Source organism: Lissotriton vulgaris, chromosome 1_1 (assembly GCF_964263255.1).
Source record: "Lissotriton vulgaris chromosome 1_1, aLisVul1.2, whole genome shotgun sequence".
Classification (NCBI taxonomy): Eukaryota; Metazoa; Chordata; class Amphibia; order Caudata; family Salamandridae; genus Lissotriton; species Lissotriton vulgaris.
Window position 1 is genome coordinate 555066462 of NC_141685.1, and position 7072 is coordinate 555073533.

The window sequence follows — 7072 nt, forward strand, 5'->3', positions numbered from 1 at the left end:
CCAGAGGGTGGCGATAGTCCTTTCGGACTCGGAAGCGAACTCAGAGCATACTCCACTGATGTCACACCTAATCTGTCCTTACCAAGCGTGTTATCCAGGGTCCCTTCTACACCACATACATGAAAATGACGATGATCAATCACCACTCAAAGACAATGAAAACCTGTTTTATGACTTGCAGGATTCTAGCAGCAGACAATTCGTCTGATGCAGTCCTCCACTTGCCCTTACCTGCTCCAACTACTGAGCAGTGTGCCTCCTTTGCTACTGTAAACAGGAGACTCGCTGAAGTCTTATATTTGACTCCCCTCTTGACTTACTAATCTTTTTTCTGAGGTGTTTCACCTAGACCAAACCAAACAGCAGCCGTCCTACCATTCACTGAGGCATTGACAGACACACTGTTTGGTACCTGGTAAAAACCAGGATCTTGACCTCCAGTCAACAGGCAGATTGCACTGTGGCACAGCTTTGCACCGGGGGACCCTGTCTTCCTCCTGCGACACCCCTCTTCTGAAAGCCTAGTGGTCCAAACTTCCACCACCCAATTAATTGCCTATCAGTTTCCGACCACCATGCTAGATAAAGAGTGGAAACAAGGAGACTATTGCAAAAAATATGTTCTCCTGAGTCAGCCTTCCTTCCACTAAGGTCAGTCAACATTAGCTTAGTCCTTGGAAGATGCTCGCACGTGATGTGGGACAAAGTGGTGGACATCTTGCAAGCCACCCCAGAAGACGTCAGCTAAACCTACAACATCTTATTTAAGATTGCCAAGATGTTGCAAAGTACTCCATTGGTTTGGACCTGGACTCTATTGACTGCCTGGTTAGACAAGTTGGCACCAGCATGGTGCTTATAAACCATGGTTGGGTCCGCTCCACAGGATTCTCCAGCACGGTCTAGCAGTCTCTGATAGACTGGCGCTTTGATGGGACCCTTCTCTTTGGAGACAAGGTGGATTCAGCTGTAGTGCGTTATAAGGACAGCAAGGCAATGGCTCATGCCCTTGAGTTTGCTCCGCCAGGGCACCAGCTCCACCAACAATTTTACTCCATTTGAGGCTTCGGAAATGGATACCATCAGATGCAACGCCAGAATGTCCCTCAACAGCAATAGGCCTCTCAGTCCTTTTGAAGTAGAAGAAGGAACCAGGCAGCCAGGGTCCAGGACCCCGTGGGCAATGTTCTACCCAAACCCTAACCTCCCCTCTTCATGAACCCATTATGTCATCCTTAGAAGCAAACGATCGCCCAGGAATAAGTTGCATCACCATTCACCTCCCTGGGTTGAGGAGCATCACATTGGACCAATGGGTGCTCCAGAGTGTGTACCACGGTTATTCCGCAACCCTCCTTTCACATCTCCGGGAGGACCACTTGTCCATACTCCAAGGAGAAGTTCTAGCTCTGTTGGTCAAGGGAGCCATAGAGAGGGGGCAGGTAGAGAGGGGGCAGGCATCAGAGATCGGGAATGGCTGTTTCTCCTGTTATTTCCTGGTGCCAAAAAAAAAGACGGAGGTCTTTGTCCCACTCTAGACCCTCACTCTCTGAACTTTTTCCTCCAGAAAAATAGTTTTAAAATGTTCACCATGGCCTAAGTTCTGCCTGCCCTATATCCAGGAGACTGGATGGTAGCGCTGAACTTGCAGGAGGCATATGTTGACATTCCTGTCCTGCAGTCCCAGACATTAACTGCGGTTTCAGGTAGGCCCCTGGCATTTTCTGTTCTTTGTGCTCTGTTTTGGCTTTACCAGTGCACCTCGGGTATTCACAAATGTGATGGTGATTGTCGTAGCTCATCTGCAAAGACTGAGAGTACCTGTCTTACCATACCTTGATGACTGGTTGCTGAAGATGGGCTCACCTCAAACAGACATTAGTCACCTCCAAATGACAGACGACCAGTTGACATTGTTGGATTTCTCCATCAACAAGCCAATGTCATACCTGACTCCTTCACAAAGACGTTTCTTCATTGGAGCAATCCTGGACACATTATTTTCTGAAGCAGCTCACCTCCTCAATGAGTTTCTGACATTCGGGCTATGATCCAGATGGTTCAACCTTTCCCCTGGTTCTCAGTGAGAGAGGCTCTGAGGCTTCTGGGTCTCTTGCCCTCCTGCATCCTCCTTGTGGACCACTCCAGGTGGCAAATGTGGGCTCAGCACCAAGACAATCCCTCAGGCTCCATTCTGGTGTCCAAGAAGAATTTTACAAAAAACTGCAATGGTGGCTGCTCAACAGCAATTGGATCAATGGAAAATCCCTCTTCTAGCCCACCCAGAGCTAAAAGTCATGACAGGAGCATTGTTGCTGGGTTGAGGAGGTCATCTGGAAGAGGTGGAGATCAGAAGACCCAGATCTTCGGCAGAGGCTCACCTCCACATCATCTTTCTAGTGCTGCAAGCAATTCACTTGGCACTGAAAGCATCCCCAGCCATTAAAGATATTTAAGGACAACATGACCATCATATGGTAATGCAACAAGGAGGATGGCTTGGGTCGTGAGTTCTGTTTCAGGAGTCTATGTAACTCTGGAACCGGCTGAACACGCAGGCATCTCACTTATCACCCAGCACCTTTAAACGCCAGGGCGAACGAATTCAACTGACGTTGTTTAGCAGATCACGAATGGCAATTACATTTGGAGGTGCCAGAGGGAAACTTCCAGCAGAGGGGAGAACCCTGTCTCTATCTATTTGCCATCAGAGAGGACATGCAGTGGTGAAATGCAGTGTTGAAACGTTTGCGTGTTGGAATTCCCAGGACAGTCCTGCATCAGGGACATCTTTTGCCAGAACTGGGGTTGGGCTTCTATAATCCTTTCTGCCCCACCATCTCCTGCTCAAACCATACTGCTAGCGATGTGAGTATGGTACCAGGAACTTCTGTCCAGGAGCAAATGTCCTTCAATCTGTCTGCACTTTAGGGAGAACCTCCTGTCGCAGCAGAAGGGTCGGGTCTTTCACCTGAGAATGCACAATTGACACCTGCAGGGATTGAGTTGCGATGGTTGATGGTTTTTGATCTTCCTTCCAAAGTTGTTGGAGTCATTTTAGCAACCAAGCATCCCAAAGTGATTTATGCAGTACGCTGGAAGAAGTTTGTGGTCTGGTGCTCTTCCCAAAACATACAACCCTTAAATTTGTTATTATCGCATATTCTCTTGTTCTGTTTTCATTTGCCCAGTAAGGACTTGATGTGGCAATAGGTAAAGGTTACCTTTTGCCCCTTTCATTCTTTTTATGTTTAGCTGACTAACCATTCCTCTTCACCTTTCGTGATGCCTTTTTTGAAGGGCCTCAGCCATAAGTTCCCGCCCACTCCAGTTGTCATACTGCATTAGTACCTTAACTTGGTACTCCCCTACTTGATGTGCACCCCTTTTAGGCCCATGAACAGTTGTTCTCTTTATCTTCTTAGTATCAAGACAGAATTCCTCATTGCCATAACATTGGCCAGGCAAGTGAGTGAACCTCAGCCATTGTCCCTGGTCCCTCCATATACATCTTTCTTTCTGGACAAATTGGTCCTCTGGACAAAGGTGACAATCCTATCCAAGGTTATCACTGCCTTTCACATAGGGCAATCCATAACCTTGCATGCTTTTTATGCACCAACTCATCCCTCAAAAGAGGAAGGACGACTTCATCAACTTGAGCCCACATGGCAACTTAGCTTCTATGTGGGCCAAACTAAAGACTACAGACACAACTTCTCTTGGTTTCTCTGGGGCTAAGAAACGCAAAATGGCGAAAAAGAGGACCATCTCAAGATGGATTATGTTATGTATCAAGACTTGCTGTGGGCTAGCCAAGAAGCAGCCCTCAGAAGCCTGGCACGCACATTCCACAAGAGCAAAGCCTACAACAACTGTGCTGGTGCACGGTGGGCCAGTCATGGCCATTTGCCAAGCCGTTAGATGGGCATCCCTCCACATGTCCACGAAGCATTACTGCCTGGATAGCCAGATCCGGCAGGACAAGCACTTCACCGAATCTGTCTTACAATATTTCTTGGTCTTAGTCATTCTGCAGAAGCACCACCAAAGGAGGTGTGCTAATTTGGTATCTATTGACAAGGTAAGTAATATGCGGTTAGAAGACTCTTATCAGAAGAAAAAGTTGCTTACCTTTGGTGATACCTTTGCTGCTTGACTCTGTCCATCCGCAGATTCCTCACTGACCCACCCTCCTCCGCATTCTATGCAAGAGACTCATAGTGTCCTTGTATAAGATTGCAAATTTAATTTCCATAGCTCTACATTTGACAGCGTGGACCGAGATCTGAAGGAAACTGACTTCAATGCACAGAGTGGAATTTATATGAGGGCCCCAACATCATATCCAAGCAGATGGATCCAACTTGGAGCCACATGATGCCACCTGTCGATGCATAAGGGAATTCCTGGAAGGTTTCCAGTTCCAGTCTGGTGCCTGGAGAAATTCACAAAGTGAGGAATCTGCCGTTAGATAGAGTCTCTTTCAGAAAAGGCATCACCAGAGGTACGAAATTTGTTCATCTACACCCATCATGAGCATATCTAGATAATGTTTCTCGCTGGTACAGTGCCTTCCAGCAGGGACATAAAAGTGCATCTCTCGGCTCTAGTGGGCATTTGAGATGAGCTTTAGTATAAGCAGCCAAGGCAGCAAGGTCCGATGACTACATGGTAAACCTTGCATACTTTTGCCAAGTAATACTGCCTCAGGTTTCAAGCATGCATTGATGGGTAATTAGCCACAGACGTGTTGCATGATTTCCTTGGTTAACCAGCACAACAAAATGCCACACCTCAGGAAGGTATTGGTGTTGGACTACGTATTAAGGTAAGGAATCATCAGTAAGATGTGTATGTAAGAAGTCAAAGTTGCATACTATTGGTAATGATATTTCTAGTGAAAACATAACCTTCACCAGCCCATAAAAAAAAAAATCTTACTGAATTTGAGAGGTTTGACTGTAAGCCTAACATGGGCTCGTAATTGCTTTAATTATTTAATCAGAATGGCTTGACCCTAAAATGAAGGGCACTCCAAGGCTTGTGATATCTGTGCTTTCTTGACTTATTTAAGTTTTCCACAGTTTCTCTGTACTGGCATTGTGGCTGAGTACTTTTTTTCTTTTCTTCCAACTTCTGGTGCGGCAGAATATTATTTTTCAAGGGTCCGGCGATGAGGAAAAGTTTTTTTTTCTTCCTACCTCCATAAGAGGAAAGCAATACTTGTACCCCTAAGCTATAGAATAATGAATGTTCCCTTCCAATCTCATGTTTATTTCAGTAGGAAGAAATGTAGGAAAGAAGGATGTGCTTCTTATGTTGAAAGTGAGCCCATATTACTATCGATGCCCGGGCTGCCGGCGCAAGACGCCTCTTAGTTCCCATTCTGAATAGTTATCAAATAAAGAGATGGGCGCTGGAAGCAGGAATCTCAAGAACAGGATTTATTACTCATGAGGAGAGCCTGTCATTTCGGACACGAAACACAGTGTCTTTCGGGAGGTGCTCTAACAAGTGAGCTGAGACATCGTCTTTTATACCTTACAAAACACTTGGCATTACAATCAGGACATTGTGACACAAAGAAAAGACATCCCCATAATCCTCGTGTCAATCCTACCCCACATATGTTTACAATAGAGACCCTTGAACTGTCGATAAGAGAAGGGGCAGTGACGCAGCTGAGTGTTCTGCTGATTATTAGGATATGTGCGCCTGATCGTATCCCAAGGGGTGGGGAAGCCAGGATCAATAGTGGGTTCTTTGAAGAGGAGTGACTCCATACAATAAGGGGCAATAAACAGTTTCTTCCGGCTTAGGCGTTGGCCTCGGACATGTGTGGACAGTCCATTGCGGAGGGAGGGTTTACTAACAGAGGGGTTATTCATGAAAGGAAAGGAGGTGCTGGTCAGTTGCGGCCGTGACTCCCAAGGACAGGGCCTTGCAGAAGAAGGAGGTTTATGACTTGTCCATGCGAGGGAGGAGGGGAGAGCCAGGGTGCGCACAGGGACAGAGTCGCATAGAGAGAGAGGTCTTATGACCCGCACATGAGAGAACGGGGGCAGTCAGATACCGCTGGGGGGTTATGTCAGCTGAGGCAAGGGATGCTTCTTCAAGAAGGAATGGGGGACTTTGCGTGGGTCAAGCAGGAGGGTTGCTTTTCGTAGCAGGGTCGCGCAGAGGGGGAGGGTTTCACGATCTATACATGTGAGAGGGGGGGGTTCAAATACGCGCAGGAGGGAAGCCGGGGATTCCGATGAGCGGGCAAAAAGGGCCATGGTGCCTAAAATGGCTATCAGGTATATGTGGGCACGGGCTTTTACTGGCGGAGTGGTGTGGTTAACGTACAGGGAAGGGAATGGGAAAGGGCAAATGAACACTGCTTATGTACATCACTTTTCCTAATTTTCCACAGTCGCCGCTTTTTACATAACAGAGTTCATTTTCCTAATTAGTGGGGGGGTGTACATATAAACGGGTGCTGTTAAAGAATTAGCATCTGTCAATACTAACATATGGCATATATTCCTGGACAGTTGATGTGATTGGCAGAATGTGGCATATAGGAAATTGCATTTTGTTAAGTTCCTAACATTTAAATGCACTACATAGCATAAATGCTTCTGACTTTCTCAATAATGTGACCAATGAATATTTTATCAAATAGTCGAGGGAGGAGTCCAGTTCAAATAAGATCTCTTCGTCACAGTGTCTTTTTAGCAGTGAGCCATCACTGGTAGGCTCTAGTCCGTGTCCTTTTGTTGGCGCTGTTGAGCACCGGCGGTGGAGCTATAGGTCCAGCTCGGATCCATCCTTACGCGTTGCAGGGTGCGGTCAGTCCTCTGCTGTTAGACCACAGTCCTGTTCCCTAACCAATCCTTTTAGTGGCGCCTTATGCTCGCACCCATATTCCTGCGGCGTACCCCATTTCCACCTGGATGCTGTTCTTCCTTTCGACAAAAAGTCACGTGGAAAAGAGGGTGTGTGGTTTCGATAGTCGATGGGAGTGAGAGGGCGGAGTGGGGTCAGATTTTCCTGGGACACACCAAAGGGACCAAGGGAGCAAAGG